This window comes from Rhinopithecus bieti, unplaced genomic scaffold (assembly GCF_001698545.2).
Source record: "Rhinopithecus bieti isolate Rb0 unplaced genomic scaffold, ASM169854v2 scaffold_6371, whole genome shotgun sequence".
NCBI lineage: Eukaryota > Metazoa > Chordata > Mammalia > Primates > Cercopithecidae > Rhinopithecus > Rhinopithecus bieti.
The window spans coordinates 570,898-580,805 of NW_016805121.1; the positions used below are offsets into that span (position 1 = coordinate 570,898).

Consider the following 9,908-nt stretch of genomic DNA (forward strand, 5'->3'; position numbering starts at 1 on the left):
TGGTTGTTGCTGTTAGAATTTCCGAAAAAGCCTAACTGCGCCAGTCCTCCTGTTAGTTCTCCACACCCACCTCCCTTTCCCTGAGACCCCGCCCTTTTCTCTCAGCCCAAACCACAAAAGGCCGCGCTGTTTTAGCTCCTACACGGTGCTCCGCCCCCTCCCCAAACGTCGCAGTACTGCAGGGAAACGAGGTGGGCCCGGCTGGGGGTGGGGGACGGAGTCGGCTTCGTCTTTCCGCTCTTCAGCCAATGGTGAACTCCCCCTGAGGGAGATGGGGAGCAGGCTGTAGAGAAGGTCCAAGTATTTTTCCCTTTTTCTGCCACGTCCCAACCATTGACGTGAGCCCACTCCTCAGGTTCTGATTGGGCGTATGCATTGTCCCCCAGCAGAGATCCTGTAAGCCGATTGGTCATCTCTGCCATGAGGGCGGGGCTTGCGTACTCTCCTCCTTCGCTTCAACCGCGGCGCAAGGGGCGGGACTCGCCGCCACCGCCTCTGCTTCCGCCGCCGCCACCGCCGCCGCCGCCGCCGCCACAGCCGCCAGCCGCTGCGCGTTCGGCGGGGGAGGAGTTGGAGGCGGAGAAGAAGGCGGTGGTGGCGGGTGGAGGTTCGAGCGCTGTTCTCGCTCCGGAGCCGCTGCACATTTCGGTGAGGGTTTTTTTTTTTTTCAATCTGGCTTGTTCCGCTGTAGGGAGTGTGGGGGTCGGGGCGAGGAAATTGCTGCGTTCTGCTCCTCAGTTTCTCTATCTCTAGCCTCGGGAAGGAGCGGGGCCTGTCCCTGGCCTGCTGCGCCGGCCATGGTGGGTGGGGTTGATGGCTGTGGGAACCCTTCTTCGCCTCCTGGGCCCTGTCCAGCCCGGACCCGGGCCGCGCTCCTATCCGGGACGGTCGCGCCCGCCGTCCCCCGACGGATGACATCGGTTGGTATCGGGGTCTCCGCTGCCGCTCTTCCCTGCTGCCTCTTCTGCTGTCCTTGGTGACTTGGCCAAGGACCCCGCTGGCTTTCCCGTACACTCGCCACTGTCCAAGAGTGTGCCCCCCAACCAACACCTCACACCCCCCTTCTGCTGGTTTCCCGTTACCCCGCGTAGAGCGGAACCATCTTACGCCACAGGCCTGCAGCCCCCCTCCCCCGAGGAGCCTTCCGTTGCCGTCGCTCTGCTGGGCGTCTGCATTTTCCCCGATTGTCAGTGAGGCTCGGCACGCAGACACCCCGCTCGAGCCGCAGCAGCCGCTCTACTCCCGGGATCAGCACCCTTCCGCCAGGGCTGTTCTCTGTTAGCGATGTCAGGCCAGAGCTCCTCTTGCAGATGCACCTTTAATTTGGCCTCCCTCAGATGACTGTTAATCATTTTGCGCACATTCAAAATGGTGAGCTTGAAGACGCTCAGACGAAGTTGAAGCAAAGGGAGGTGGTAAATAGTCATTTTGCAGGGAGGAAGAGTAATCTGAGAGTTCCCTCTCCGGACATTAAAAAAAAAAATTTACATCCGCATAGGCACTTCTTTTGAGTCTGCTGGTTCTGTGAAGTTTAAAATTTTCATTACACGCTTAATGTATTCTGTTTTATCATGAAATATTTGGTCACATTTCTTTAAAATGGCAGTCACCTTTGCTGAAGGCTACAGATTATGTGAAGTGTATGTGAATAAACCTGAGGATAACAGTAATAAACGATTAAACTATATTTTTCAGTGTTGTAATTGTCTTGGGATTCATGTCAATGTTATATGAGATAACCACTTAATTTTAAAAATTCATTACAGACATGGCAAGTTTGATGTACGTTTCAACAATATAAATAACGGACTGTTAGGTAAAATTAGAATATTTCTTTTCATCCCCCAGTCCCACTCCAGTGTAAAGTTGACAGTTTAGTGTCCATTTTTCAAAATCCTCTTACAAATGCACTTCTAAACACATAAACGTACACGTAAAGTTTTTTTTTTTGAGGGAGGCTATACCATATACCAAACATGTTTGCATACCGCTTGCTTATTGATTTAATTACATATCTTGAACATCTTTACTTGTTACATAAAGGTCTCCCTAATACTGTTTTAAAGGCTAACTGGTATCAGTTTGAATGGGCTATAATTTATTCTGTTCCCTTTTTGAAAGACATTTAATTGTAGTTTTCTGGTATCACAAATAATGATTTGCAATGAAAATAACTTTCTAATTAATTGATCAATGTTTAATTACAAATTTTAACTCATCCTTGATTTAAAAAAATTAAGCAGTATGGAAGAATGTAAGATAAAAAGTACTGCTTCCACTTCTAGTCCTGCTTGCATCCTGATTGTCTGCCACTGTTTACAATTCAGTAAACTTCCTCTATGTGTGATTATTTCTGGAGCATGGGTTCCTAGAAGTGGAGTTGCTCAGTTAAAAGATTATGCATATTTTAAATTTTGGTAACCCTTTCTCCCTCTTTATTACTCTTGTTGAAAATATTCTTGAATGTTTCTTACACACTTCTTCTTCTAGGTAAACTTTAGACTCAACTAAAAATCCTTAGCTATTTTGAATAAGGTTGTATTGAAATTTTAGATTAACTTGGAGACAACTGATCTTCATAGTATTGAGTCTCTGTCCTCAGAAATATTGCCTCTCCATTTTATTCACATCTTGTTTTATATTCTTAGGGAAATTTTATAGTTTTCTTTTTTTTCTTCATACGTATAACATTCCTTCCCAGTATTCCTAGCTATTTTATGGTTTGATTCGTGTGGTGGATGGAAACTTTCAATAACATTCCTCTTTCTTTTTCTCTGGTTATGCCAAACTTTTGAGTTTTCTATCATGTATCAAATTATTTTATTGAGTTGATTATCAGGAGATAGTCACAGTTTTGTGGTTTCCTTTTCAGTTTTATAATTTACGTGTTTTCTCATTGCTTTTGCAATTATACATCCTATAAAATGTTGAGCACTGATAGATTAAAAACTAATAGCACTGATAGCTAAAAACATGTCATTGTTTCTGACTTAAGGGATAATGCTTCTGATGTTTTAGCATTAATTATGATGTTTGCTGAAGCTTTCTGGTAAAGCCGCCTATATTAAAATATTTCCTTCTAGTCTTGGCTTTCCAAGATGATTATGTTGTTGTTTCTGACATTTTTAAAAACCATAAAAGAGTTTTCTTATATATATATTTTTGACATCTTTTGAGGTGGTATATGTGGTCATCACCAGTATTCCCTGGTTTATATTTTCCTGAGAGATCACCTTCTTAGAAAATCAACCTTATTGAGGATAATTTAGATACAATAAAATGTACTTATTTAAAATGTACAGTGTATTTTGTTTTTGACAAATGTGTACTCTGTGACCACCACCACAGTCAAGAGTGGAATATTTTCATGTCACGATTAAGGTATAGAATATTTTCATCTCCCCCAAAGTTGCCTTTTGCAATCAATCACAATTTCACCCTGAGGACTAGGAAAGCACTCATCCTTTTTTTCTTGCTATAAATTGGTATCATTTTCTCTAGAATTTCATGTAAGTGGAATTGTGTAATACATACTCTTTTGTATCTGACTTTTCTCTTGGCATGTTTTCAGGATTATCCATGTTTTTCTGTACTTAACTGTTCATCTCATTTTATTGCTGAATAGAAGTCCTTGGTATGACTTACTAGTTTGTTGACCATTCCACCTGTTTACAGATACTTGGATTGTTTACAGTTTGGGGCTGTTATTAATAAATAACCTTCATTTATTGAACATTCATTTATTCAGTGAACATTCATTTATTTTGAATTTTTGTGAACATCTTTTTTTCTTGGTAAATTCCTAGAAATAGAACTTGTTGGGTTGTATGATACATGGATATTTAACTTTGTAAGAAACTGCCAAGCTGTTTTCCAGAGTGGTTGTCCTACTTTACATATCCGTCAGCAGTATATGACAGTTCCAGTTGCTCCACATCGTCCTCAGCACTTGGTTATTTCAGTCTTTTAAATTTTAGCCCTTTTAGTGGGTATGTAGTAGTATCATACTGGGATTTTAATTTACATTTACCAGATGACTAATGGTGCTGAGAATTTGCTCAAGTGTATGTCTTAATGAGCAAAAGATCTGTTGACATCTTTTGCTCTTTAAAAAACAAAACAAAAAAAATGGGTGGTTTGTCTTACTGAGTTGTAAGCATTTTTTAATGCAGTCTTAATACAACTCATTTGACACAGAGATACATAAACACACACAGTGCAATCTGAAGCTTGTTTTTTTCATTTTCCTAACTTTAAAAGAAGAGCTTTTAATTTTGATAAATTAATCTTACCAACTTTTTCTTATGATTTGTGCTTCTGTGTTCTAAGAACTCTTTGCTTAATGCAAAGTTGTGCAGATTTACTCTTATGATTTTTCTATAAGTTTTCTAGTTTTGGCTTTTATGTCAAGGCACATTATACATTTTGGGTTAGTTTTTGTATATGGTGTGTAGTAAGGGTCAAGGCTCATTTTCTTTTCAGGCGTATATATAGTTCTAGCACCATTTGTTGGGACTGCTTTCCTTTCCCCATTAAATTAACTTTGTCAAAAGTCAGTTGACCGTATAGGTGAATCTGTTCCTGTACTTTTCTCTTGATCTTTGTGCCTGTAATTTTGCCAATTACTAAGTTGTCATGGTTATTTTTACTTTATAATAAGTGTTGAAATTAGGTAATTTGAATCCTTGAACTTGATTCTTTTTCAAAATTGCCTTGGCTATTCTAACTTTACCATAAAACTTTTAGAGGCAGCCTGTTGGTTTCTACAAAAAGTCCTGAAGGGATTTTAATTTGGATTGTGTTGAATGCGTAGATCAATTTAGGAAGAATCAACATCTTGAGTCTTCCAATTCATGAATACATGTCTCCATTTATGTAGGTCTTCTTTCATTTCCTTTGTCAGCATTTTGTAGTTGCATCATAAAGATGTTGCTCATTTTGTTAGATTTATATCTAAGTAACAGTTGATACTATTATAAATAATTTTCTTAAATTTTAGTTGCCAGTTATTCACTGCTATATGTAAAAATACAGTTGGTTTTTGCATATTGACCTTGATTCTTGCAACCTTGCTAAATTCATTTATTCGAGTAAATTTTTTGTAGATTCTTTGGAATTGTCCTATGTAGAGAAATCATGTTATTTGCAAATATAAATCCATTTTATTCGTTTTCAATTTGTATGTAATTCCCTCTACCTTTTCTTCTTCTTAGACTGACTAAGACCTCCAGTGTGATGTTGAATAGCAGTGGTGAAAGCAGATATCCTTCTCTGTTCCTGATCTTAAGAAGAAAGCTTTGAATCTTTCATTATTGAGTGTGATAGAGTGGTGCTATAGGTTGAATGCTTATGTCATTCCAAAATTCATAGTGTTGAAACATAATCCCCATTGTGAGGGTATTTGGAGATGGGGTCTCAGGGAGGTGATTAGGTCATGAGGCTTCTGCCTTCATTAATGGATTTGTGTGCTTATAAAAGAGGTCCCAGAGAGCTCCTATCCCCTTATGCCGTATGAGAACACAGTGAAAAAACTGCAGTCTGTGAACCAGGAAGTGACCCTCACCAAACATTGAATCTACCAGCGCCTTGATTTTGGACTTCCCAGCTTCCAGAACTGTGAGAAGTAAATTTCTTTCTCTTTTTTCTTTTTTAGACAGAGTCTTGCTCTGTCGGCTAGGCTGGAGTGCAGTGGCGCAATCTCAGCTCGCTGCAACCTCGGTCTTCCAGGCTCAAGCAATTCTCCTGCCTCAGCCTCCTGAGTAGCTGGGATTACAGGCGTGTACCCCCATGCCCGGCTAATTTTGTATTTTAGTAGAGACGGGGTTTCACCATGTTGGCCAAGCTGGTCTTGAACTCCTTACCTCAGGTAATCCACCTGCCTTGGCCTCCGAAAGTGCTGGAATTGCAGGTGTGAGCCACTGAGCCCAGCCGAGAAATAAATTTCTGTTGTTTATAAGCCACTTCAGTCTATGGGAGCTTGTTATAGCAGTCCTAATGGACTAAGACAAGTGGCCTTTTATCATATTGAGGATGTTCCCATTCTGTTCTTGGATTGTTGAGAGTTTTTTTTTGTTGTTGTTGTTGTTGTTTTTGAGACGGAGTCTTGCTCTGTTGCCCAGGCTGGAGTGCAGTGGCCCCATCTCGGCTCACTACAACCTCCACCTCCTCGTGGGTTCAAGCGATTCTTCCGCCCCAGCCCCGAGTAGCTGGGATTACAGGTACACGCCACCTGGCTAAATTTTTTGTATTTTTGTAGAGATGGGGTTTTACCATGTTGGCCAGGCTGGTCTTGAACTCCTGACCTCATGATCCTCCTGCCTTGGCCCCCCAAAGTGCTGGGATTATAGGCATGAGCCACTGTGCCTGGCCAAGAGTTTTTTTTGTTTTGTTTTGTTTTGTTTGTTTTTTTTTTTTTGTTTTTAATCGTGAGTGGATGTTGAGTTTAGTTAGGTAGTTTTACTGTATTTATTGAGATAATAATATGGTTTGTTTCTGTGTTAATGTGATGAATTACATTAACTTATTTGCGAATGTAGAATCATCTTCCATTCTGTGGCTAAACCTCACTTGGTGATGGTGTATTATCTAGTATCATTTTTATAAACTGGTGAAATATTTTGTTTTTTTTGTTTTGCATCTATGTTCATGAAAGATACTTTTTCACGTAATGCTGGCTTCGTAGAGTTGCAAAGTGTTTCTTCTTATATTTTTGAAAAAATTTTTATTAGGATTAGTATTATTTGTTTTATAATTTTTTTTTTAGAGTTTGCATGTGAACTCTTCTGGTCCTAGAATTTTCTTTGTTGGAAGGCCTCAAAGGATAAGTCCAATCATCCTTTAATAGATACAGGATTATTAGGGTTATCTATTTCTTCTTGAAAGCTTTCAGTCTTTGTATGAGTCACTCACTAAGTGCGGTTTAGTAGTTTTTGTCTTTCAAGGCATTTGTCTTATTTCATTTATTCATTGTCATAAAATTATTTCTTAATTATTTTGATGCCCATAACATCTGTAGTGATGTCTTTCCTTTCATTCTTGTTATTAGCAGTGTGACCTCTCTTGTTTTTATTTGGTTCCAGGTTTATTTTATTAATCTTTTCAAAGTCAACTTTTATTTGATTGCTTTTGATTTTTTTAATTTTTAGTTTTATTGATTTCTACTCCTTACTATTTCTTCTATATGCTTTGGGTTTAAATTCCTCTGTGTTGATTTATTAAGGTGTAAGCTTAGGTCATTGATTTGAGACCTTTTTTCTTTGCCTTCCAAGCACTGCCCGAGGTGCTCACACAAATTTGATGAACTGATTATTTTTAAAGTTCTTACATCACGTCCACTTTGACCCATGGAGGCTGCTGTTTAATTTCCAAATATTTGGTGATTTTGCATGTCTCTTTCTTTGTATAATTTGTTTTAAATTCTTTCATGGTTGTTGTATGACCAGAATATGGTTACTCTCAGTAAATGTTCCATGTCCACTTCAAAATAATGTGTATTCTGCTGTTTAGCGATGGAGTATTCTATGTCAAGTTGATTGATGGTGCTTGTTAGGCCTTCTGTTTCCTTACTGAGTTTTTGTTTGTTTCATTGATCATTGAGAGAAGAGTGAAGTCTCCGAGTATAATGGTGAGTTTATTTATTTCTCCTTTTCAGTTTTTGCATCATGTGTATTGAACCTCCTGTTAGGTGCGTGTAAATTTAGGATTGTTAAAACTTTTTGGTGAACGAACCCCTTTATCATTATGTAATGCCCTCTTTATCTGTGATAGTATTCCTCATTCCAAAGTCTACTTTATCTAATATTAATATTGCCTCTCCAGCCTTCTTTTAGTGTTTGTGTATTATTTTCCATCCATTTAATCTGTCTTTTGTTTAAAATGGGTTTGCTCTGTTGTGCACATGTCCCCTAGAACTTAAAAGTATAATTGAAAAAAGAAAAATGAGTTTGTTCTAGACAGCCTTTTAAATTCATCTTGAAAATCTGTTTTAAATTGAAGTGTTTAGACTGTTTACATTTAATGTAATTATTGATGTAGTTGAATTTAAATATACAATCTTAATTGTTTTCTACCTACTCTGATCCCTGTTTTTGAGTCCATTTTATCTTGACCATTGGCTCACTACTGAAACTTACTTTTCTCTTTTAAAAGTTATTGGCTTCTCTGTGATTTATATTATACATCTTTAATAATATACTATATTGAAGCAATATTATACCACATTTTTCATAGTGTCAGAGCTCTACAACAGTACATTTACAATGTATATTTACAATTTCTCCTTTTGCGCTATTACTGTTTTACCTTTTACAAATGCCATAAATGCATAATACCTTGTAATGTTTGTTTTATTCCTGTGCTGTCTAGTATGGTAGTCTTTAGCCAGTGTAGCTATTTAAATTTGAATTTAAAGTAGTATAAGTTAAATTAAAATTATTTTCTTTGTTATAATGGCCTCTTTTCCAGTGCTTACTCCTTCTGCATGAAGAACTTCCTTTCACATTTCTTGCACTTCAGGTCTACTGGTAACAAAGTCCGAAGATTGTCTCACAAATACTTTGTTTCACTTTTTCTTTTGAAAGATTTTGCTGGATATACATTTATTGTTCACAGTGTTTCTAATATTAAGGATGCTGTTTATTATCTTTTGACTTGCACAGTTTCAAATAAGAAGTTGGCTGTGATTCTTATTTAGTTGCTTTTTCTACTGTCAGTATCAAATATGTTTTATCAGTGGTTTTTAAATTTTATTTTATGTGTTTGTTTTTTGAGACAAGGTCTCGCTCTATTGCCCAAGCTGTAGTGCAGTAGTACAAGCTTGTCTCCCTGTAGCCTCCAACTTCTAGACTCAAGCAATTCTCCCACTTTATCCTCTAGAAATGCTGGGATTGCAGGCCTAAGCCACTGTGCCCAGGCTGTCGTTGGTGGTGGTAGTGGTTGTTTTTGAGACAGAGTCTCACTCTGTTGCCCAGGCTGGAGTGCAGTGGCGCCATCTCAGCTCACTGCAACCTCCACCTCCTGAGTTCAAGTGATTCTCATGCCTCAGCCTCCCAAGTAGCTGGGATCACAGGCTCTCGCCGCCACACCTGGCTAATTTTTGTATTTAACAGAGTTCCACCATGTTGGCCAGGCTAGTCTCACAACTCCTGGCCTCAAGTGATCTGCCTTCCTTGGGCTCCCAGAGTGCTGGGATTGCAGGCATGTATCATTCGTTTTTTGTTTTGTTTTGTTTTTTGTTTTTTTGTTTTTGAGATGGAGTCTTGCTCTGTCTCCCAGGCGCGAGTGCAGTGGCGCAGTCTTGGCTCACTGCAAGCTCAGCCTCCCAGGTTCACTCCATTCTCTTGCCTCAGCCTCTCGAGTAGCTGGGACTACAGGCACCCGCCACCACGCCTGGCTAATTTTTTTTGTATTTTTTTTTAGTAGAGACAGGGTTTCACCATGTTAGCCAGGATGGTCTTGATCTCCTGGTCTTGTGATCCACCCACCTCTGCCTCCCAAAGTGCTGGGATTACAGGTGTGAGCCACCGTGCCCGGCCATATCATTCATTTTTTATAGCAGGTTAGAGATGTTACATCATGGGATATGTGCACATTTTTGTGTGTTTTATATTTATACTGCTTTTGTAGAGGGGAATCACTGAGCTTCTTGGGATTTATGATCTTTTAAATAATGTTTGAAAAATTCACAGCATCTTCGAATGTTTCCACTGTCCTCCCTCCCACCGCCAATTTGTGGGATTCCAGTTAAATTCATGGTGGTTCATTTAATGAAGTCTACAACTCTTGGAGGCTCTGTTCTGGTTTTTGTTGCTGTTGTTTTTTAATGTGTTTCTTTTCACTTAAATCTCTTTTGATGTAGGCTTGGGTCATTTCTTTTGACTTATCTTTTTTTTTTTTTTTTTTTTTTTTTT

General features: G+C 39.0%; 1 protein-coding gene across 1 annotated transcript in view; it reads left to right on the plus strand.

The window, feature by feature from the left end:
• The first annotated feature begins 450 nt into the window (after positions 1-450).
• The window catches only part of PJA2 (praja ring finger ubiquitin ligase 2), a 73,498-nt gene continuing 64,040 nt past the window's right edge, over positions 451-9,908 (plus strand). Inside the window, exon 1 of the mRNA XM_017871202.1 lies at positions 451-648. The gene's annotated coding sequence lies outside the window, so the exon portion shown is untranslated. The remainder of the gene's footprint in view (positions 649-9,908) is intronic.